The 26,153-nt window shown below is 45.3% G+C and overlaps 1 protein-coding gene and 1 long non-coding RNA gene across 2 annotated transcripts in view; both read left to right on the top strand.

Annotated features, from left to right (window-relative positions):
- LRRN1 (leucine rich repeat neuronal 1) overlaps positions 1 to 26,153 on the top strand; it is a 317,960-nt gene that overhangs the window by 270,138 nt on the left and 21,669 nt on the right. The window lies entirely within an intron of this gene.
- On the top strand, positions 21,183 to 22,484 carry LOC142218142 (uncharacterized). The gene is made up of 3 exons (XR_012717443.1): positions 21,183 to 21,358; positions 22,173 to 22,267; positions 22,351 to 22,484. It is a non-coding gene; the product is annotated as an uncharacterized LOC142218142 (long non-coding RNA).

Genomic DNA, 26,153 nt, shown 5'->3' with positions numbered 1-26,153 from the left:
TTATACGTCCCGTTGCTGTGCAGAGGCCTGGTGTTCCGGTGCTGCACAGAGTCTGCAGGATTCTCTATTATTATATGTCCCGGTGCTGTGCAGAGGCCTGGTGTTCCGGTGCTGCGCAGAGGCTGCGGGATTCTCTATTATTATACGTCCCGATGCTGTGCAGAGGCCTGGTGTTCCGGTGCTGCACAGAGGCTGCAGGATTCTCTATTATTATACGTCCCAGTGCTGCACAGAGGCCTGGTGTCCTGGTGCTGCACAGAGGCTGCAGGATTCTCTATTATTATACGTCCTGGTGCTGCGCAGAGGCCTGGTGTTCCGGTGCTGCACAGAGTCTGCAGGATTCTCTATTATTATATGTCCCGGTGCTGTGCAGAGGCCTGGTGTTCCGGTGCTGCGCAGAGGCTGCGGGATTCTCTATTATTATACGTCCTGGTGCTGCGCAGAGGCCTGGTGTTCTGGTGCTGCACAGAGGCTGCAGTTATTATTATGCGTCCTGGATTCTCTGTATTTGTAGGGTTTACACTCATGATATTCAGGGGATTAATCATTACACCCTGATATAGTGAGCGCCGCCCTGCTGACATGATAGGAGATCTGCAGCTATTACGGACACTCTACTCTGTACCAACCTCTTTGGCCTGATCCTGTCATTATGCAGCGTGACGCCCCCCATCTCCAGGGGGAGGGTAATGCACCTTTCCTGGTGCTCAGTAATAGAAATCTCCAGAATCCATTAGACCTTATGTAATTGCATCTCCTTCTAATTACGCTGAGAACTCGTCTGGGTCGTTAACCTGTGAAGATTCATTAAGGTGAAGAGCTGATTATGTCAGGGGTCCGCTCATGTGCTGTCACTTAAAGGGAGTGCGACGTCTCCTCCATCTCAGGATAAGCCCAGTGCACTGAGCGGGTGACAAGCAATGTCCTATATAATATGTATACGCCCACTGTATAGTGCCAATTTCCTCCTGTCACTGCTAGAGCTGCGGCGAGGTGTCATTACCCCTGCCAGACTAAGAACTGAAATATGACCACATAATAATACACCAGAATAATATTCAGCAAAAAAACAGACTTGGAGTGACAACCACTGCTATAAACCAGATATGAGCGCAGCGCAGTTGTCACTTCTCTCCCTTCTCTGCAGCTCATGGACAGGGCGACCCTCAGGGGTGGGGACCAACTGCAGAGCGTGACCAGTGCAGAGGACAGGGCGACCCTCAGGGGGTGGGGACCGACTGCAGAGCGTGACCAGTGCAGAGGTCAGGGCGACCCTCAGGGGTGGGGACTGACTGCAGAGCGTGACCAGTGCAGAGGTCAGGGCGACCCTTAGGGGGTGGGGACCAACTGCAGAGCGTGACCAGTGCAGAGGTCAGGGCGACCCTCAGGGGGTGGGGGCCGACTGCAGAGCGTGACCAGTGCAGAGGACAGGGCGACCCTCAGGGGGTGGGGACCGACTGCAGAGCGTGACCAGTGCAGAGGTCAGGGCGACCCTCAGGGGTGGGGACTGACTGCAGAGCGTGACCAGTGCAGAGGTCAGGGCGACCCTTAGGGGGTGGGGACCAACTGCAGAGCGTGACCAGTGCAGAGGTCAGGGCGACCCTCAGGGGGTGGGGGCCGACTGCAGAGCGTGACCAGTGCAGAGGTCAGGGCGACCCTCAGGGGTGGGGACTGACTGCAGAGCATGACCAGTGCAGAGGACAGGGCGACCCTCAGGGGCTGGGGACCAACTGCAGAGCGTGACCAGTGCAGAGGTCAGGGCGACCCTCAGGGGGTGGGGACCGAATGCAGAGCGTGACCAGTGCAGAGGTCAGGGCGACCCTTAGGGGGTGGGAGTCGCCTGCAGAGCATGACCAGTGCAGAGGTCAGGGCGACCCTCAGGGGGAGGAGGCCGACTGCAGAGCGTGACCAGTGCAAAGGTCAGGGCGACCCTCAGGGGGTGGGGACCGACTGCAGAGCGTGACCAGTGCAGAGGTCAGGGTGACCCTCAGGGGTGGGGACCGACTGCAGAGCGTGACCAGTGCAGAGGTGAGGGCGACCCTCAGGGGTGGGGACTGACTGCAGAGCGTGACCAGTGCAGAGGTCAGGGCGACCCTCAGGGGTGGGGACTGACTGCAGAGCGTGACCAGTGCAGAGGTCAGGGCGACCCTCAGGGGGTGGGGACCAACTGCAGAGCGTGACCAGTGCAGAGGTGAGGGCGACCCTCAGGGGTGGGGACCGACTGCAGAGCGTGACCAGTGCAGAGGTCAGGGCGACCCTCAGGGGTGGGGACCGACTGCAGAGCGTGACCAGTGCAGAGGTCAGGGTGACCCTCAGGGGTGGGGACCAACTGCAGAGCATGACCAGTGCAGAGTTCAGGGCGACCAGTGGCGCTCCGAACTACAACTCCCAGCATTTATACACGATCTGCTCTTCTTGGAACTTCTATAGAAGTGAATGGACCATGTTGGGAGTTACAGAATAGCCGGAGTGCTGATGGTCGCCGACCCTGCACTACGGGGTGAGTATATGGAGGAGACAGGTCAGGTGGCAGGGATGACTGTGGGCCCCCAGGACTAGGGACCCGACTGCAACCATCACTGCGCCTCCTATAATAAAGACAATATAAAACTTGCCTGCCATGTTCTAACATATCCTCACTATATCCTGCCTAGGGGAGTCCTGTCAGCTGTGAGCAGAGTTGCCCTTTAAGCCCTGTCACGATGAGGGTTGTAGTCCCTCCATGGGGCAGCGCTGCCTATAATCCTGGTTCCAGTCGCCTCTGGTTTCTTTCCTTTTCTCTCTCCATGTGATCCAATCATATAAGGCACTCAGTAAATCCTTGGCCTCGCCTAATCCCCGGCCGGCAGAGCCGAGCATGCTGCGAGAACATTTCCTGCCAACTCCATCTCCGTCAGAGCGGGCCGCCACCTGCGGGAGTCGTGTCGGGCTCCGCACACAGCTCAGCCTGCGAGAGGAGGGGTGCAGGTTCCTTGTATTTCTGCTGACAGTAGGGGTGACAACAGCGATGGCTGACACCCCCTCCTCCCACGGCCTGGTGTGGGGCCCCTACCCATCAGCCAGTGCTTCACCACATTCATTCACTTTGGGTTCAGCCACTTCTATGGCAGCGAAGATCTCCGCTTACTGTCAGTGAATGGAAATATTCTCATTTATATGTAAAGGCTGAAAACCTGAACAGACCTGACACAGCTGAGGGTTTGTTACAATTGCATCCACTCTAGACAATCTCTGTGCCCTCCCAGGTCAGCTGCTATTCCCCTGGGCTCCTCTAGGGCACGGCAGCGATCATTGATTCTGAGGTTAAAGGGGTTGTCCAGGGAGCAGTAGATTACTTACCTGATCCCAGGGATCACTGACGAGTAATTACTTACCTGCAGGATACCGGAAGGAGGGGGCGGAGCAATCCAGGGGTGACATGAGGCAGGGGGTGTGTCATGAGCCTGAACCCCCAGGATCGGGTAATTCAATTAATTGTTGACCCTCTCCTGCTTTACACTGCAGCAAGCGCAGAATCCCTCCAACTACAAGCAACGAAGACAGTAGTAGAAACAAGAAGATTATCAGGAGGCTGCAGGGGGAGGGGGGGGCATCATCCTGTAGAGTGTAAGCTCTTCTGGTGCAGGGTCTGATGGGGGGGTCAGATCTCAGCCTGTAGATTGTAAGCTCTTCTGGTGCAGGGTCTGATGGGGGGGTCAGATCTCAGCCTGTAGATTGTAAGCTCTTCTGGTGCAGGGTCTGATGGGGGGGTCAGATCTCAGCCTGTAGATTGTAAGCTCTTCTGGTGCAGGGCCTGATGGGAGGATCTGATCTCAGCCTGTAGAGTGTAAGCTCTTCTGGTGCAGGGCCTGATGGGAGGATCTGATCTCAGCCTGTAGATTGTAAGCTCTTCTGCTGCAGCGTCTGATGGGAGGATCTGATCTCAGCCTGTAGATTGTAAGCTCTTCTAGTGCAGGGCCTGATGGGAGGATCAGATCTCAGCCTGTAGATTGTAAGCTCTTCTGGTGCAGGGTCTGATGGGGGGGTCAGATCTCAGCCTGTAGATTGTAAGCTCTTCTGGTGCAGAGTCTGATGGGAGGATCAGATCTCAGCCTGTAGATTGTAAGCTCTTCTGGTGCAGGGTCTGATGGGGGGGTCAGATCTCAGCCTGTAGATTGTAAGCTCTTCTGGTGCAGGGCCTGATGGGAGGAACAGATCTCAGCCTGTAGATTGTAAGCTCTTCTGGTGCAGGGTCTGATGGGAGGATCAGATCTCAGCCTGTAGATTGTAAGCTCTTCTGGTGCAGGGCCTGATGGGAGGAACAGATCTCAGCCTGTAGATTGTAAGCTCTTCTGGTGCAGGGTCTGATGGGAGGATCTGATCTCAGCCTGTAGATTGTAAGCTCTTCTAGTGCAGGGCCTGATGGGAGGATCAGATCTCAGCCTGTAGATTGTAAGCTCTTCTGGTGCAGGGTCTGATGGGGGGGTCAGATCTCAGCCTGTAGATTGTAAGCTCTTCTGGTGCAGAGTCTGATGGGAGGATCAGATCTCAGCCTGTAGATTGTAAGCTCTTCTGGTGCAGGGTCTGATGGGGGGGTCAGATCTCAGCCTGTAGATTGTAAGCTCTTCTGGTGCAGGGCCTGATGGGAGGAACAGATCTCAGCCTGTAGAGTGTAAGCTCTTCTGCTGCAGTGTCTGATGGGAGGATCTGATCTCAGCCTGTAGATTGTAAGCTCTTCTGGTGCAGGGTCTGATGGGGGGGTCAGATCTCAGCCTGTAGATTGTAAGCTCTTCTGCTGTAGGGCCTGATGGGAGGATCAGATCTCAGCCTGTAGAGTGTAAGCTCTTCTGGTGCAGTGTCTGATGGGAGGATCTGATCTCATCCTGTAGATTGTAAGCTCTTCTGGTGCAGCGTCTGATGGGAGGATCTGATCTCATCCTGTAGATTGTAAGCTCTTCTGGTGCAGCGTCTGATGGGAGGATCAGATCTCAGCCTGTAGAGTGTAAGCTCTTCTGGTGCAGTGTCTGATGGGAGGATCTGATCTCATCCTGTAGATTGTAAGCTCTTCTGGTGCAGTGCCTGATGGGAGGATCAGATCTCAGCCTGTAGATTGTAAGCTCTTCTGGTGCAGGGCCTGATGGGAGGATCTGATCTCAGCCTGTAGAGTGTAAGCTCTTCTGGTGCAGCGTCTGATGGGAGGATCAGATCTCAGCCTGTAGATTGTAAGCTCTTCTGCTGCAGTGCCTGATGGGAGGATCTGATCTCAGCCTGTAGAGTGTAAGCTCTTCTGGTGCAGGGCCTGATGGGAGGATCTGATCTCAGCCTGTAGATTGTAAGCTCTTCTGGTGCAGGGCCTGATGGGAGGATCTGATCTCAGCCTGTAGATTGTAAGCTCTTCTGGTGCAGGGCCTGATGGGAGGATCTGATCTCAGCCTGTAGATTATAAGCTCTTCTGGTGCAGCGTCTGATGGGAGGAACAGATCTCAGCCTGTAGATTGTAAGCTCTTCTGGTGCAGCGTCTGATGGGAGGATCAGATCTCAGCCTGTAGAGTGTAAGCTCTTCTGGTGCAGGGCCTGATGGGAGGATCTGATCTCAGCCTGTAGAGTGTAAGCTCTTCTGGTGCAGCGTCTGATGGGAGGATCTGATCTCAGCCTGTAGATTGTAAGCTCTTCTGGTGCAGGGTCTGATGGGGGGGTCAGATCTCAGCCTGTAGATTGTAAGCTCTTCTGCTGCAGGGCCTGATGGGAGGATCTGATCTCAGCCTGTAGATTGTAAGCTCTTCTGGTGCAGGGCCTGATGGGAGGATCTGATCTCAGCCTGTAGAGTGTAAGCTCTTCTGGTGCAGTGTCTGATGGGGGGATCTGATCTCAGCCTGTAGATTGTAAGCTCTTCTGCTGCAGGGCCTGATGGGAGGATCTGATCTCAGCCTGTAGATTGTAAGCTCTTCTGGTGCAGGGCCTGATGGGAGGATCAGATCTCAGCCTGTAGAGTGTAAGCTCTTCTGGTGCAGCGTCTGATGGGAGGATCAGATCTCAGCCTGTAGATTGTAAGCTCTTCTGCTGCAGGGCCTGATGGGAGGATCAGATCTCAGCCTGTAGATTGTAAGCTCTTCTGGTGCAGGGCCTGATGGGAGGATCTGATCTCAGCCTGTAGATTGTAAGCTCTTCTGGTGCAGGGCCTGATGGGAGGATCTGATCTCAGCCTGTAGATTGTAAGCTCTTCTGGTGCAGGGCCTGATGGGAGGATCTGATCTCAGCCTGTAGATTGTAAGCTCTTCTGCTGCAGCGTCTGATGGGAGGGTCAGATCTCAGCCTGTAGAGTGTAAGCTCTTCTGGTGCAGTGTCTGATGGGAGGAACAGATCTCAGCCTGTAGATTGTAAGCTCTACTGGTACAGTGCCTGATGGGAGGAACAGATCTCAGCCTGTAGATTGTAAGCTCTTCTGGTGCAGTGTCTGATGGGAGGAACAGATCTCAGCCTGTAGATTGTAAGCTCTTCTGGTGCAGGGCCTGATGGGAGGATCTGATCTCAGCCTGTAGATTGTAAGCTCTTCTGGTGCAGGGCCTGATGGGAGGAACAGATCTCAGCCTGTAGATTGTAAGCTCTTCTGGTGCAGGGCCTGATGGGAGGATCTGATCTCAGCCTGTAGATTGTAAGCTCTTCTGGTGCAGGGCCTGATGGGAGGATCTGATCTCAGCCTGTAGATTGTAAGCTCTTCTGGTGCAGGGCCTGATGGGAGGATCTGATCTCAGCCTGTAGATTGTAAGCTCTTCTGGTGCAGTGCCTGATGGGAGGAACAGATCTCAGCCTGTAGATTGTAAGCTCTTCTGGTGCAGTGTCTGATGGGAGGAACAGATCTCAGCCTGTAGATTGTAAGCTCTTCTGGTGCAGTGTCTGATGGGAGGAACAGATCTCAGCCTGTAGATTGTAAGCTCTTCTGGTGCAGGGCCTGATGGGGGGATCTGATCTCAGCCTGTAGATTGTAAGCTCTTCTGGTACAGTGCCTGATGGGAGGATCTGATCTCAGCCTGTAGAGTGTAAGCTCTTCTGGTGCAGGGCCTGATGGGAGGAACAGATCTCAGCCTGTAGATTGTAAGCTCTTCTGGTGCAGGGCCTGATGGGGGGGTCAGATCTCAGCCTGTAGATTGTAAGCTCTTCTGGTGCAGGGCCTGATGGGAGGAACAGATCTCAGCCTGTAGATTGTAAGCTCTTCTGGTGCAGGGCCTGATGGGAGGAACAGATATCAGCCTGTAGATTGTTAGCTCTTCTGGTGCAGGGCCTGATGGGAGGATCTGATCTCAGCCTGTAGATTGTAAGCTCTTCTGGTACAGGGCCTGATGGGGGGATCTGATCTCAGCCTGTAGATTGTAAGCTCTTCTGGTACAGTGCCTGATGGGAGGATCTGATCTCAGCCTGTAGATTGTAAGCTCTTCTGGTGCAGGGCCTGATGGGGGGATCTGATCTCAGCCTGTAGATTGTAAGCTCTTCTGGTACAGTGCCTGATGGGAGGATCTGATCTCAGCCTGTAGATTGTAAGCTCTTCTGGTACAGTGCCTGATGGGAGGAACAGATCTCAGCCTGTAGAGTGTAAGCTCTTCTGGTGCAGGGCCTGATGGGGGGATCTGATCTCAGCCTGTAGATTGTAAGCTCTTCCGGTGCAGGGTCTGATGGGAGGATCTGATCTCAGCCTGTAGATTGTAAGCTCTTCTGGTGCAGGGCCTGATGGGAGGATCTGATCTCAGCCTGTAGATTGTAAGCTCTTCTGCTGCAGGGCCTGATGGGAGGATCTGATCTCAGCCTGTAGATTGTAAGCTCTTCTGCTGCAGGGCCTGATGGGGGGATCTGATCTCAGCCTGTAGATTGTAAGCTCTTCTGGTGCAGGGCCTGATGGGAGGATCTGATCTCAGCCTGTAGATTGTAAGCTCTTCTGCTGCAGGGCCTGATGGGGGGAACAGATCTCAGCCTGTAGATTGTAAGCTCTTCTGGTGCAGGGCCTGATGGGGGGATCTGATCTCAGCCTGTAGATTGTAAGCTCTTCTGGTACAGTGCCTGATGGGAGGATCTGATCTCAGCCTGTAGATTGTAAGCTCTTCTGGTACAGTGCCTGATGGGAGGAACAGATCTCAGCCTGTAGAGTGTAAGCTCTTCTGGTGCAGGGCCTGATGGGGGGATCTGATCTCAGCCTGTAGATTGTAAGCTCTTCTGGTGCAGGGCCTGATGGGAGGAACAGATCTCAGCCTGTAGAGTGTAAGCTCTTCTGGTGCAGTGTCTGATGGGAGGAACAGATCTCAGCCTGTAGATTGTAAGCTCTTCTGGTGCAGGGCCTGATGGGAGGATCTGATCTCAGCCTGTAGATTGTAAGCTCTTCTGGTGCAGGGTCTGATGGGAGGATCTGATCTCATCCTGTAGATTGTAAGCTCTTCCGGTGCAGTGTCTGATGGGAGGAACAGATCTCAGCCTGTAGAGTGTAAGCTCTTCTGGTGCAGGGCCTGATGGGAGGATCTGATCTCAGCCTGTAGATTGTAAGCTCTTCCGGTGCAGGGTCTGATGGGAGGATCTGATCTCAGCCTGTAGATTGTAAGCTCTTCTGGTGCAGGGCCTGATGGGAGGATCTGATCTCAGCCTGTAGATTGTAAGCTCTTCTGGTGCAGTGCCTGATGGGAGGAACAGATCTCAGCCTGTAGAGTGTAAGCTCTTCTGGTGCAGTGTCTGATGGCAGGATCAGATCTCAGCCTGTAGAGTGTAAGCTCTTCTGGTGCAGGGCCTGATGGGAGGAACAGATCTCAGCCTGTAGAGTGTAAGCTCTTCTGGTGCAGTGTCTGATGGGAGGAACAGATCTCAGCCTGTAGATTGTAAGCTCTTCTGGTGCAGGGCCTGATGGGAGGATCTGATCTCAGCCTGTAGATTGTAAGCTCTTCTGGTGCAGGGCCTGATGGGAGGATCTGATCTCAGCCTGTAGATTGTAAGCTCTTCTGGTGCAGTGCCTGATGGGAGGAACAGATCTCAGCCTGTAGAGTGTAAGCTCTTCTGGTGCAGGGCCTGATGGGAGGATCTGATCTCAGCCTGTAGATTGTAAGCTCTTCTGGTGCAGGGCCTGATGGGAGGATCTGATCTCAGCCTGTAGATTGTAAGCTCTTCTGGTGCAGGGCCTGATGGGAGGATCTGATCTCAGCCTGTAGATTGTAAGCTCTTCTGGTGCAGTGCCTGATGGGAGGAACAGATCTCAGCCTGTAGATTGTAAGCTCTTCTGGTGCAGGGCCTGATGGGGGGATCTGATCTCAGCCTGTAGATTGTAAGCTCTTCTGGTGCAGGGCCTGATGGGAGGAACAGATCTCAGCCTGTAGAGTGTAAGCTCTTCTGGTGCAGGGCCTGATGGGAGGATCTGATCTCAGCCTGTAGAGTGTAAGCTCTTCTGGTGCAGCGTCTGATGGGAGGATCAGATCTCAGCCTGTAAATTGTAAGCTCTTCTGCTGCAGGGTCTGATGGGAGGATCAGATCTCAGCCTGTAAATTGTAAGCTCTTCTGCTGCAGGGTCTGATGGGGGGGTCAGATCTCAGCCTGTAGATTGTAAGCTCTTCTGGTGCAGGGCCTGATGGGAGGAACAGATCTCAGCCTGTAGAGTGTAAGCTCTTCTGGTGCAGCGTCTGATGGGGGGATCTGATCTCAGCCTGTAGATTGTAAGCTCTTCTGGTGCAGGGCCTGATGGGAGGAACAGATCTCAGCCTGTAGATTGTAAGCTCTTCTGGTGCAGAGCCTGATGGGAGGATCATATCTCAGCCTATAGAGTGTAAGCTCTTCTGGTGCAGGGTCTGATGGGGGGATCTGATCTCAGCCTGTAGATTGTAAGCTCTTCTGGTGCAGGGCCTGATGGGAGGATCTGATCTCAGCCTGTAGATTGTAAGCTCTTCTGGTGCAGGGCCTGATGGGAGGAACAGATCTCAGCCTGTAGATTGTAAGCTCTTCTGGTGCAGGGCCTGATGGGAGGAACAGATCTCAGCCTGTAGATTGTAAGCTCTTCTGGTGCAGGGCCTGATGGGAGGAACAGATCTCAGCCTGTAGATTGTAAGCTCTTCTGGTGCAGTGCCTGATGGGAGGATCTGATCTCAGCCTGTAGATTGTAAGCTCTTCTGGTGCAGGGCCTGATGGGAGGATCTGATCTCAGCCTGTAGATTGTAAGCTCTTCTGCTGCAGCGTCTGATGGGAGGGTCAGATCTCAGCCTGTAGAGTGTAAGCTCTTCTGGTGCAGTGTCTGATGGGAGGAACAGATCTCAGCCTGTAGATTGTAAGCTCTTCTGGTGCAGGGCCTGATGGGAGGATCTGATCTCAGCCTGTAGATTGTAAGCTCTTCTGGTGCAGGGCCTGATGGGAGGATCTGATCTCAGCCTGTAGATTGTAAGCTCTTCTGGTGCAGTGCCTGATGGGAGGATCAGATCTCAGCCTGTAGATTGTAAGCTCTTCTGGTGCAGGGCCTGATGGGAGGAACAGATCTCAGCCTGTAGAGTGTAAGCTCTTCTGGTGCAGGGCCTGATGGGGGGATCTGATCTCAGCCTGTAGATTGTAAGCTCTTCTGGTGCAGGGCCTGATGGGAGGAACAGATCTCAGCCTGTAGATTGTAAGCTCTTCTGGTGCAGGGCCTGATGGGAGGATCTGATCTCAGCCTGTAGATTGTAAGCTCTTCTGGTGCAGTGCCTGATGGGAGGAACAGATCTCAGCCTGTAGATTGTAAGCTCTTCTGGTGCAGGGCCTGATGGGAGGATCAGATCTCAGCCTGTAGAGTGTAAGCTCTTCTGGTGCAGGGCCTGATGGGAGGAACAGATCTCAGCCTGTAGAGTGTAAGCTCTTCTGGTGCAGTGCCTGATGGGAGGATCTGATCTCAGCCTGTAGATTGTAAGCTCTTCTGGTGCAGGGCCTGATGGGAGGATCAGATCTCAGCCTGTAGAGTGTAAGCTCTTCTGGTGCAGGGCCTGATGGGAGGATCAGATCTCAGCCTGTAGATTGTAAGCTCTTCTGCTGCAGGGCCTGATGGGAGGATCTGATCTCAGCCTGTAGAGTGTAAGCTCTTCTGGTGCAGGGCCTGATGGGGGGAACAGATCTCAGCCTGTAGATTGTAAGCTCTTCTGGTGCAGGGCCTGATGGGAGTATCTGATCTCAGCCTGTAGATTGTAAGCTCTTCTGGTGCAGGGCCTGATGGGAGGATCTGATCTCAGCCTGTAGAGTGTAAGCTCTTCTGGTGCAGTGCCTGATGGGAGGATCTGATCTCAGCCTGTAGATTGTAAGCTCTTCTGGTGCAGGGCCTGATGGGAGGATCAGATCTCAGCCTGTAGAGTGTAAGCTCTTCTGGTGCAGGGCCTGATGGGAGGATCTGATCTCAGCCTGTAGATTGTAAGCTCTTCTGGTGCAGGGCCTGATGGGAGGAACAGATCTCAGCCTGTAGAGTGTAAGCTCTTCTGGTGCAGGGCCTGATGGGAGGATCTGATCTCAGCCTGTAGATTGTAAGCTCTTCCGGTGCAGGGCCTGATGGGAGGATCAGATCTCAGCCTGTAGATTGTAAGCTCTTCTGGTGCAGGGCCTGATGGGAGAAACAGATCTCAGCCTGTAGAGTGTAAGCTCTTCTGGTGCAGGGCCTGATGGGAGGATCTGATCTCAGCCTGTAGATTGTAAGCTCTTCTGGTGCAGGGCCTGATGGGAGGATCTGATCTCAGCCTGTAGAGTGTAAGCTCTTCTGGTGCAGGGCCTGATGGGAGGAACAGATCTCAGCCTGTAGAGTGTAAGCTCTTCTGGTGCAGGGCCTGATGGGAGGATCAGATCTCAGCCTGTAGATTGTAAGCTCTTCTGGTGCAGGGCCTGATGGGAGGATCAGATCTCAGCCTGTAGATTGTAAGCTCTTCTGGTGCAGCGTCTGATGGGAGATCCTCCAGGGCTGTGTAATATGTCACTGCAATGAACAATAATATTATATATAGCGCCAACATACTCCGTCGCACTCTCCAGATCACAGGCTACATGAACAGACAATATCAGACCGTACAATGTAATAAATAATTGACATACAATCAATCATGTCTGGACACAAGAGCTGACAATCTATGAGGTATCCTCTAGATACAATGTAGTGAGGCCTCAGTGTGAGGGAGGCGACCTGCGCTGGTCTCCACATACACGGAGACTAATCAATCTGTCCCGTAAAAGCGTCTCTTCATTAGCGAGCGCGGCGATTACGGCGTCCTGGAATGTTTCTATCTAATAACCATCAGTTTAAATTGTTGCTTTTTGCTCGAAGTCATAAAAGAAACATTCGGCGTCCTCCGCCTGGCTGCGCGCCGCCTGCTATAATCCGCTCCCACTGGTTGGCGCTTGCGAACTAGGCCAGAAATGCCCCAGTGTTGCCTCTGCCGGTGCCAATGATGTGGGGGCTGCAGCCTGGTATAATACGAGAGCCGCAGGATTTATTGCCAGCCTTCGCCATCTGATTCCGCCGATATTACCATAATTACCATTATATACAATCTACATTAAGTATCAGCACTAAACTATTACAATGACCGTCTGTTTCCAAGAGGAACACGCAGAATGGCGAATGCAGCTTTGGATGTGACTAGAGTATAAGACACGACAGGAATTTACAAGCAAAGTATTTGGAACTGTTTTCCTTTGGGGGTGTTGTAGACGGACTGTTTACATGGCCGCCCCTCCATTCACCCCCGTCATGTAGCATTGTCCTTGTGCGCAGTCGCGCGTCATGTTGTGCGCAGATTTATTCAGATGTAAAGTTGTGTCTGTGTTGTCGGGCCGTACAGCTGGCTCAGACATGTCAGCGGGCAGATCCTCATGAATATGACATGAGGCCAGGACTAGGCCCAACTCCCCGCTGACACAGGAGGAACAAAGCTCTGCCTGCACCGGCCCCAACCCATCACCATAGAGGCTGCAGAGTCTATTACCTCTTAAAGGGGCACTCCTGTTTGGAAACTACCTCCCCCTTCCCTAAATGAGCTGCATTCACAGCACCCATAGAAAGGAATGGAGACTACTGGTTATAATGGACTCCAGCGGAGAACGTATGAGGACAGTGTTCACCAACCACTCATCATATAGCCCCATCTTTCTGTCTCCAGACTCTCAGGGACCCTCTAGTTTACCAAAATCCCATCTAAAATAAAACAATCTGAAGAAGGCAGGGAAGAGGAGAGGAGGGGGATGAAGCTGCAGCTTCTGTATCTAGGGCCTAACAGGCTGCAAGTAGCAGGAGAGAGACATCTGATTGGCTCAGAGCACATAGCCTAACGCTGACATCACTAGAAGGAGACTCCACCCACTAAGCAATGAAGGTTACAGAAACCAGAGGGGAGGAAAAAGAACAAAATCTACACATTTAAGGTGGGACGGTACACAGTGCCCCCTTATGGTACCGACAGTGATCATCCAGATCTGTAGAAATAATGCTGTAGTTACCAAGATCACCCCCCCCCCCCCCCCAATCCTCCACAGCACCAGTTCTACAAGATCTCCCCCAGTTGTTTCTTTTTGTCCTACAGATGACTTCCATGTCTGCGTCTTGTGGTGCCAGCGTATGTTGTTATTGCTGTAATCCCAGACATCACAGAGGCCGCGCCATGAATACTTACCATCCGCAAATAAAACCAGCCCATAATCCACCTGCCTGAAGACGATTACCATATATATGAGGTGACAGAACCGCCACTACATCACAGCGAAGATAAGAAGACCGCTACAATCTAGATACACAGCAATCTAATGCGAGGGGCTTATATAATATATATGTAACCATATGTCATACCAGAGCACACAGAGACACAAGGCAGGATAAGAGAGAATGCTCGCTGTTATCAGCCATCTGTCTCCCTCATTCTATAGAGTACAAGAATATAACTACTATAATACCGCTGCTATGTACAAGAATATAACTACTATAATACTACTCCTATGTACAAGAATATAACTACTATAATACTGCTCCTATGTACAAGAATATAACTACTATAATACTACTCCTATGTACAAGAATATAACTACTATAATACCACTCCTATGTACAAGAATATAACTACTATAATACTGCTCCTATGTACAAGAATATAACTACTATAATACTGCTCCTATGTACAAGAATATAACTACTATAATACTACCTCCTATATACAAGAATATAACTACTATAATACTACTCCTATGTACAAGAATATAACTACTATAATACTACTCCTATGTACAAGAATATAACTACTATAATACTACCTCCTATGTACAAGAATATAACTACTATAATACTGCTCCTATGTACAAGAATATAACTACTATAATACTACCTCCTATATACAAGAATATAACTACTATAATACCGCTGCTATGTACAGGAATATAACTACTATAATACTGCTCCTATGTACAAGAATATAACTACTATAATACTACTCCTATGTACAAGAATATAACTACTATAATACTGCCTCCTATGTACAAGAATATAACTACTATAATACCGCTGCTATGTACAAGAATATAACTACTATAATACCACTCCTATGTACAGGAATATAACTACTATAATACTGCTCCTATGTACAAGAATATAACTACTATAATACTACTCCTATGTACAAGAATATAACTACTATAATACTACTCCTATGTACAAGAATATAACTACTATAATACTACCTCCTATGTACAAGAATATAACTACTATAATACTGCTCCTATATACAAGAATATAACTACTATAATACTGCCCCCTATGTACAAGAATATAACTACTATAATACTGCTCCTATATACAAGAATATAACTACTATAATACTACTCCTATGTACCAGAATATAACTACTATAATACTACTCCTATGTACAAGAAGATAACTACTATAATACTGCCCCCTATGTACAAGAATATAACTACTATAATACTACTCCTATATACAAGAATATAACTACTATAATACTACTCCTATATACAAGAATATAACTACTATAATACTACTCCTATATACAAGAATATAACTACTATAATACTACTCCTATGTACAAGAATATAACTACTATAATACTACTCCTATGTACAAGAATATAACTACTATAATACTACCTCCTATGTACAAGAATATAACTACTATAATACTACCCCTATGTACAAGAATATAACTACTATAATACTGCTCCTATGTACAAGAATATAACTACTATAATACTACTCCTATGTACAAGAATATAACTACTATAATACTACCTCCTATGTACAAGAATATAACTACTATAATACTACTCCTATGTACAAGAATATAACTACTATAATACTACCTCCTATGTACAAGAATATAACTACTATAATACTGCTCCTATGTACAAGAATATAACTACTATAATACTACTCCTATATACAAGAATATAACTACTATAATACTACTCCTATGTACAAGAATATAACTACTATAATACTACTCCTATGTACAAGAATATAACTACTATAATACTGCTCCTATGTACAAGAATATAACTACTATAATACTACTCCTATGTACAAGAATATAACTACTATAATACTACCCCTATGTACAAGAATATAACTACTATAATACTGCTCCTATATACAAGAATATAACTACTATAATACTGCCCCCTATGTACAAGAATATAACTACTATAATACTGCTCCTATATACAAGAATATAACTACTATAATACTACTCCTATGTACCAGAATATAACTACTATAATACTACTCCTATGTACAAGAAGATAACTACTATAATACTGCCCCCTATGTACAAGAATATAACTACTATAATACTACTCCTATATACAAGAATATAACTACTATAATACTACTCCTATATACAAGAATATAACTACTATAATACTACTCCTATATACAAGAATATAACTACTATAATACTACTCCTATGTACAAGAATATAACTACTATAATACTGCTCCTATGTACAAGAATATAACTACTATAATACTACTCCTATGTACAAGAATATAACTACTATAATACTACATCCTATGTACAAGAATATAACTACTATAATACTACCTCCTATGTACAAGAATATATCTACTATAATACTGCTCCTATGTACAAGAATATAACTACTATAATACTACCTCCTATGTACAAGAATATAACTACTATAATACTACTCCTATGTACAAGAATATAACTACTATAATACTGCTCCTATGTACAAGAATATAACTACTATAATACTACTCCTATGTACAAGAATATAACTACTATAATACTGCTCCTATGTACAAGAATATAACTACTATAATACTACTCCTATGTACAAGAATATAACTACTATAATACTACCTCCTATGTACAAGAATATAACTACTATAATACTACTCCTATGTACGAGAATATAACTACTATAATACTACCTCCTATGTACGAGAATATAACTACTATAATACTACTCCTATGTACAAGAATATAACTACTATAATACTACTCCTATGTACAAGAATATAACTACTATAATACTGCTCCTATGTACAAGAATATAACTACTATAATACTACTCCTATGTACAAGAATATAACTACTATAATACTGCTCCTATGTACAAGAATATAACTACTATAATACTGCTCCTATGTACAAGAATATAACTACTATAATACTACCTCCTATGTACAAGAATATAACTACTATAATACTACTCCTATGTACAAGAATATAACTACTATAATACTGCTCCTATGTACAAGAATATAACTACTATAATACTACCTCCTATGTACAAGAATATAACTACTATAATACTACTCCTATGTACAAGAATATAACTACTATAATACTACTCCTATGTACAAGAATATAACTACTATAATACTGCTCCTATGTACAAGAATATAACTACTATAATACTGCTCCTATGTACAAGAATATAACTACTATAATACTACCTCCTATGTACAAGAATATAACTACTATAATACTACTCCTATGTACAAGAATATAACTACTATAATACTGCTCCTATGTACAAGAATATAACTACTATAATACTACCTCCTATGTACAAGAATATAACTACTATAATACTACCTCCTATGTACAAGAATATAACTACTATAATACTACTCCTATGTACAAGAATATAACTACTATAATACTTCTCCTATGTACAAGAATATAACTACTATAATACTTCTCCTATGTACAAGAATATAACTACTATAATACTACTCCTATGTACAAGAATATAACTACTATAATACCGCTCCTATGTACAAGAATATAACTACTATAATACCGCTCCTATGTACAAGAATATAACTACTATAATACCACTCCTATGTACAAGAATATAACTACTATAATACTACTCCTATGTACAAGAATATAACTACTATAATACTACTCCTATGTACAAGAATATAACTACTATAATACAACTCCTATGTACAAGAATATAACTACTATAATACCGCTCCTATGTACAAGAATATAACTACTATAATACCACTCCTATGTACAAGAATATAACTACTATAATACTACCTCCTATGTACAAGAATATAACTACTATAATACTACTCCTATGTACAAGAATATAACTACTATAATACTACTCCTATGTACAAGAATATAACTACTATAATACCGCTCCTATGTACAAGAATATAACTACTATAATACCACTCCTATGTACAAGAATATAACTACTATAATACTACCTCCTATGTACAAGAATATAACTACTATAATACCGCTCCTATGTACAAGAATATAACTACTATAATACCACTCCTATGTACAAGAATATAACTACTATAATACTACCTCCTATGTACAAGAATATAACTACTATAATACTGCTCCTATGTACAAGAATATAACTACTATAATACTGCTCCTATATACAAGAATATAACTACTATAATACTACCTCCTATGTACAAGAATATAACTACTATAATACTACCTCCTATGTACAAGAATATAACTACTATAATACTGCTCCTATGTACAAGAATATAACTACTATAATACTACTCCTATGTACAAGAATATAACTACTATAATATTGCTGCTATGTACATGAATATAACTTCTATAATACTGCCCCCTATGTACAAGAATATAACTACTATAATACTGCTCCTATGTACAAGAATATAACTACTATAATACTACTCCTATGTACAAGAATATAACTACTATAATACTACCTCCTATGTACAAGAATATAACTACTATAATACTACTCCTATGTACAAGAATATAACTACTATAATACTACCTCCTATGTACAAGAATATAACTACTATAATACTGCTCCTATGTACAAGAATATAACTACTATAATACTACTCCTATGTACAAGAATATAACTACTATAATACTTCTCCTATGTACAAGAATATAACTACTATAATACTTCTCCTATGTACAAGAATATAACTACTATAATACTGCTCCTATGTACAAGAATATAACTACTATAATACTTCTCCTATGTACAAGAATATAACTACTATAATACTGCTCCTATGTACAAGAATATAACTACTATAATACTACTCCTATGTACAAGAATATAACTACTATAATACTACCTCCTATGTACAAGAATATAACTACTATAATACTGCTCCTATGTACAAGAATATAACTACTATAATACTTCTCCTATGTACAAGAATATAACTACTATAATACTGCTCCTATGTACAAGAATATAACTACTATAATACTACTCCTATGTACAAGAATATAACTACTATAATACTGCTCCTATGTACAAGAATATAACTACTATAATACTGCTCCTATGTACAAGAATATAACTGCTATAATACTACTCCTATGTACAAGAATATAACTACTATAATACTTCTCCTATGTACAAGAATATAACTACTATAATACTTCTCCTATGTACAAGAATATGACTACTATAATACTGCTGCTATGTACAAGAATATAACTACTATAATACTGCTCCTATGTACAAGAATATAACTACTATAATACTGCTCCTATGTACAAGAATATAACTACTATAATACTGCTCCTATGTACAAGAATATAACTACTATAATACTGCTCCTTTGTACAAGAATAAAACTACTATAATACTACCTCCTATGTACAAGAATATAACTACTATAATACTACTCCTATATACAAGAATATAACTACTATAATACTACTCCTATGTACAAGAATATAACTACTATAATACTACTCCTATGTACAAGAATATAACTACTATAATACTACTCCTATGTACAAGAATATAACTACTATAATACTCCTATGTACAAGAATATAACTACTATAATACTGCTCCTATGTACAAGAATATAACTACTATAATACTACTCCTATGTACAAGAATATAACTACTATAATACTGCTCCTATGTACAGGGATATAACTACTATAATACTACTCCTATGTACAAGAATATAACTACTATAATACTGCTCCTATGTACAGGGATATAACTACTATAATACTACCTCCTATGTACAAGGATATAACTACTATAATACTGCTCCTATGTACAAGAATATAACTACTATAATACTGCCCCCTATGTACAAGGATATAACTACTATAATACTGCTCCTATGTACAAGAATATAACTACTATAATACTACCTCCTATGTACAAGAATATAACTACTATAATACTGCTCCTATGTACAAGAATATAACTACTATAATACTGCTCCTATGTACAAGAATATAACTACTATAATACTACTCCTATGTACAAGAATATAACTACTATAATACTACCTCCTATGTACAAGAATATAACTACTATAATACTGACATCTAGATGACTATTCTTGTCTCCTGGATGTATATGGATTGTGATGCAGTGTTACATTGTTCTCCATATGACATGATGGCGGTATTATACCTCGTTAGTACACTGTCAGCAGATTTCGGTCCTGTAGTGATTTGCATGGTGCACACGGTGTATACGGTATATTACTTGCACTTTTATAGACATTTCTATAAATTCCGTCCTTTATCTCTGACAATAAGAAGCCGTTTTCGGTAAGTTTCCAGATCTGACATTTTTATGCCGTCATTTTGCCGTCAGTTATTGCTCAGTGAAGCAGATTTACTATTAGTATACGGTATAAATGTTATTCTTACCTTCTGGGAATTTCACTTTATTATTTATTGGCTTCCTTGGCTGTAATAAAGTGTCAGCATCAGCCGGCAGGGACAGCGAGGGCCGGTCTGACCGAGGATGGGGAGGGGGCAACAGCAGAGTAAATACCGCAACAAGGGGCAGTAATTGAACATCCCCCAGTATCAATTCTACCGTCAGCTGCTTCTTCATAGTGTCTGTTTCATGGAAAGCTGAGTGACATACTGCATGGCAGACATTACATGTTACAATCACACAACTTTCCTATGAATATTAAAGTGAACGTCCACCAAAGTCTCAGCCCAGTTGGATGTAACATTTGATATTGATTCTTGTCTTTATATTCCTTCATTATTCCCTGTATCTGATACAGAGCGCCAAATCCTCTGCATAGACAGTCATGTGATCACATAGTGCTACTCACTGCCACCACTAGGGGAAGCTCAGGCAGTGTGCAGTGAACTCCTCAGCTCCCTCTAGTGATGACAGATAGAATGACTTTATAGATCCGATCATACAGGAGTGACTGTGCTATATATACATATATATATATATATATATATATATATATATATATATATATATGTGATGGGTCTGCTCTGTACGTGGCTCCTCCTACATGTACTTGCAGTCAGAGTCCCTATATGATATCTCTATATATAAATGTCTATAGGGGGGGCTGCCGCGCGCCAGTAAAATCGCTCTCCATTACAGCTCCTCATGTTCTTCCTTCAACCTCATTTATCAAAGTCTGAGAAAGTGGGACACGAAGATCCAGGGAGGAAATTCTGTGCGGCGAGCTGGTAATGGAGAACACGGAGGGAAGACAGAGAGAGCGCGCCGTCCTCCAGCCGCGTCCGCCGCCGCTTATCCATCATCCCCAGTAATAAGATTACTAGAAAGTCTCTGCTCACTATAGTGGTTATCTCCTGAGAATAGAGACTAGGTATATACTAGAGATAAGCGGTGACATCACTGAGAATACAGCCTATCCGTATACTAGAGAGCAGTGACATCACTGAGAATACAGCCTATCCATATACTAGAGAGCGGTGACATCACTGAGAATAGAGCCTATCCGTATACTAGAGATAAGCGGTGACATCACTGAGAATACAGCCTATCCATATACTAGAGAGCAGTGACATCACTGAGAATACAGCCTATCCATATACTAGAGATCAGCGGTGACATCACTGAGAATACAGCTTATCCGTATACTAGAGAGCAGTGACATCACTGAGAATACAGCCTATCCGTATACTAGAGAGCGGTGACATCACTGAGAATACAGCCTATCCGTATACTAGAGAGCGGTGACATCACTGAGAATACAGCCTATCCATATACTAGAGAGCGGTGACATCACTGAGAATACAGCCTATCTGTATACTAGAGAGCGGTGACATCACTGAGAATACAGCCTATCCGTATACTAGAGAGCGGTGACATCACTGAGAATACAGCCTATCCGTATACTAGAGAGCGGTGACATCACTGAGAATACAGCCTATCCGTATACTAGAGAGCGGTGACATCACTGAGAATACAGCCTATCCGTATACTAGAGAGCGGTGACATCACTGAGAATACAGCCTATCCATATACTAGAGAGCGGTGACATCACTGAGAATACAGCCTATCCGTATACTAGAGAGCGGTGACATCACTGAGAATACAGCCTATCCGTATACTAGAGAGCGGTGACATCACTGAGAATACAGCCTATCCGTATACTAGAGAGCGGTGACATCACTGAGAATACAGCCTATCCGTATACTAGAGATCAGCGGTGACATCACTGAGAATACAGCCTATCCGTATACTAGAGAGCGGTGACATCACTGAGAATACAGCCTATCCATATACTAGAGAGCAGTGACATCACTGAGTATACAGCCTATCCATATACTAGAGAGCGGTGACATCACTGAGAATACAGCCTATCCGTATACTAGAGAGCGGTGACATCACTGAGAATACAGCCTATCCGTATACTAGAGAGCAGTGACATCACTGAGAATACAGCCTATCCGTATACTAGAGAGCAGTGACATCACTGAGAATACAGCCTATCCATATACTAGAGATCAGCGGTGACATCACTGAGAATACAGCTTATCCGTATACTAGAGAGCAGTGACATCACTGAGAATACAGCCTATCCGTATACTAGAGATCAGCGGTGACATCACTGAGAATACAGCTTATCCGTATACTAGAGAGCAGTGACATCACTGAGAATACAGCCTATCCATATACTAGAGATCAGCGGTGACATCACTGAGAATACAGCTTATCCGTATACTAGAGAGCAGTGACATCACTGAGAATACAGCCTATCCGTATACTAGAGATAAGCGGTGACATCACTGAGAATACAGCCTATCCGTATACTAGAGAGCGGTGACATCACTGAGAATACAGCCTATCCGTATACTAGAGAGCGGTGACATCACTGAGAATACAGCCTATCCGTATACTAGAGAGCGGTGACATCACTGAGAATACAGCCTATCCATATACTAGAGAGCGGTGACATCACTGAGAATACAGCCTATCCATATACTAGAGAGCGGTGACATCACTGAGAATACAGCCTATCCGTATACTAGAGAGCAGTGACATCACTGAGAATACAGCCTATCCGTATACTAGAGAGCGGTGCCATCACTGAGAATACAGCCTATCCATATACTAGAGAGCGGTGACATCACTGAGAATACAGCCTATCCGTATACTAGAGATCAGCGGTGACATCACTGAGAATACAGCCTATCCGTATACTAGAGAGCAGTGACATCACTGAGAATACAGCCTATCCATATACTAGAGAGCGGTGACATCACTGAGAATACAGCCTATCCGTATACTAGAGAGCAGTGACATCACTGAGAATACAGCCTATCCGTATACTAGAGAGCGGTGACATCACTGAGAATACAGCCTATCCGTATACTAGAGAGCAGTGACATCACTGAGAATACAGCCTATCCATATACTAGAGAGCGGTGACATCACTGAGAATACAGCCTATCCGTATACTAGAGAGCGGTGACATCACTGAGAATACAGCCTATCCATATACTAGAGAGCGGTGACATCACTGAGAATACAGCCTATCCGTATACTAGAGAGCAGTGACATCACTGAGAATACAGCCTATCCATATACTAGAGAGCGGTGACATCACTGAGAATACAGCCTATCCGTATACTAGAGAGCGGTGACATCACTGAGAATACAGCCTATCCGTATACTAGAGAGCAGTGACATCACTGAGAATACAGCCTATCCGTATACTAGAGAGCGGTGACATCACTGAGAATACAGCCTATCCGTATACTAGAGAGCGGTGACATCACTGAGAATACAGCCTATCCATATACTAGAGAGCGGTGACATCACTGAGAATACAGCCTATCCGTATACTAGAGAGCAGTGACATCACTGAGAATACAGCCTATCCATATACTAGAGAGCGGTGACATCACTGAGAATACAGCCTATCCGTATACTAGAGAGCGGTGACATCACTGAGAATACAGCCTATCCGTATACTAGAGAGCAGTGACATCACTGAGAATACAGCCTATCCATATACTAGAGAGCGGTGACATCACTGAGAATACAGCCTATCCATATACTAGAGAGCGGTGACATCACTGAGAATACAGCCTATCCATATACTAGAGAGCGGTGACATCACTGAGAATACAGCCTATCCATATACTAGAGAGCGGTGACATCACTGAGAATACAGTCTATCCGTATACTAGAGAGCGGTGACATCACTGAGAATACAGCCTATCCGTATACTAGAGAGCGGTGACATCACTGAGAATACAGCCTATCCGTATACTAGAGAGCGGTGACATCACTGAGAATACAGCGTATCCGTATACTAGAGAGCGGTGACATCACTGAGAATACAGCCTATCCGTATACTAGAGAGCGGTGACATCACTGAGAATACAGCCTATCCGTATACTAGAGAGCGGTGACATCACTGAGAATACAGCCTATCCGTATACTAGAGAGCAGCGGTGACATCACTGAGAATACAGCCTATCCGTATACTAGAGAGCGGTGACATCACTGAGAATACAGCCTATCCGTATACTAGAGAGCAGCGGTGACATCACTGAGAATACAGCCTATCCGTATACTAGAGAGCGGTGACATCACTGAGAATACAGCCTATCCATATACTAGAGAGCGGTGACATCACTGAGAATACAGCCTATCCGTATACTAGAGAGCGGTGACATCACTGAGAATACAGCCTATCCGTATACTAGAGAGCGGTGACATCACTGAGAATACAGCGTATCCGTATACTAGAGAGCGGTGACATCACTGAGAATACAGCCTATCCGTATACTAGAGAGCGGTGACATCACTGAGAATACAGGCTATCCGTATACTAGAGAGCGGTGACATCACTGAGAATACAGCCTATCCGTATACTAGAGAGCAGCGGTGACATCACTGAGAATACAGCCTATCCGTATACTAGAGAGCGGTGACATCACTGAGAATACAGCCTATCCGTATACTAGAGAGCGGTGACATCACTGAGAATACAGCCTATCCATATACTAGAGAGCGGTGACATCACTGAGAATACAGCCTATCCGTATACTAGAGAGCAGCGGTGACATCACTGAGAATACAGCCTATCCGTATACTAGAGAGCAGCGGTGACATCACTGAGAATACAGCCTATCCATATACTAGAGAGCAGTGACATCACTGAGAATAGAGCCTATCCATATACTAGAGAGCAGCGGTGACATCACTGAGAATACAGCTTATCCGTATACTAGAGAGCAGTGACATCACTGAGAATACAGCCTATCCATATACTAGAGAGCAGCGGTGACATTGCTGATTTTCAGCCATTGGATGTCGGGATTCAGTGACAGGCGGCAGAGATCTTGGAGTATAATATGAGCTAGTTGCAGGGTTTCCATTATACAGTGTACAGGGCTCTAGGACCCCCTAATAAGTCTCCCCCTCCCACAGTATTTCGGCAGGTCTTTGTACCACAGACTGGCAGAGATTTCATGGCCATTCCCCTGCTTGGCGCCATCTGTAACATTTGGGTCACTCGCTCGCTTGTTCTTACACTTCCAGCTCCAAGTAAAATGTTAATTATGATAAATGGCTGATCTGACAATGGCGTCCTGTCAGCCGACAACCCGCGCCTCTAAATAAAATATATTCCTGGGAGGGCGGTGGGGGAGGGGAGGGCGCCCGGACACCATGCCAGCTCTAAAAGCAAAATGTGTCCTGGCAGGAAGGCGGCATGAAATATTAAAACTCATTTCACCGGCGGCTGCAACTGGAATCTCCGGGTAGTCACTGGATGGTGGGGAAGGGGCAACAAGACCGGGCACATGGGAGGCAGCCGGGAGTATCACACAGGATAGGATTAGATACAGCAGACTGTATCACACAGGATAGGATTAGATACAGCAGACAGTATCACACAGGATAGGATTAGATACACAGCTCCGCAGCATTCTATGTACAGTATATATGTATACAGATGCTGTCTCTGCTCCTCATATATACAGGACATTATATCTCAGTCTTTTCCTACAAGGTCACTGTCTCTCTCTTTCTCTCTGTGGTTCAGTTTTGCGGCTCTGACTCCTTCCTGTACTCGGTGTGTTCCGCCATAGACAGGACATATGTGGTGGCCGCAGGGCCCTGGCACGGGACGGCGACTTATCTAGACCAAAACCCAGCAGTGATCCCCACAACTTCTCATGTATTAAAGGGGGCACATTATGTATATCAGGATTAACTCTAGAGAGTCAGGGGATAAGATATCAAGGAATGCCAAGGGAACAAAACTATCTGATTTACAGGGTCCTCGTCTTCATTTTCCTGAGACAAGAGGATGGATCGTGAAAAGCTATCTCTAGGCGCTGACTCTCAGACTGTGGCTGGATACAATGTAATACAATCAAGAATATAATGATACATTATAACCCGATGTACAGTATAGTCATAC

The sequence above is a fragment of the Leptodactylus fuscus genome, chromosome 9, assembly GCF_031893055.1.
Source record: "Leptodactylus fuscus isolate aLepFus1 chromosome 9, aLepFus1.hap2, whole genome shotgun sequence".
Taxonomy (NCBI): domain Eukaryota; kingdom Metazoa; phylum Chordata; class Amphibia; order Anura; family Leptodactylidae; genus Leptodactylus; species Leptodactylus fuscus.
Note: the sequence above shows the minus strand (reverse complement) of the source record. Positions and strands in the feature narration are given on the sequence as shown.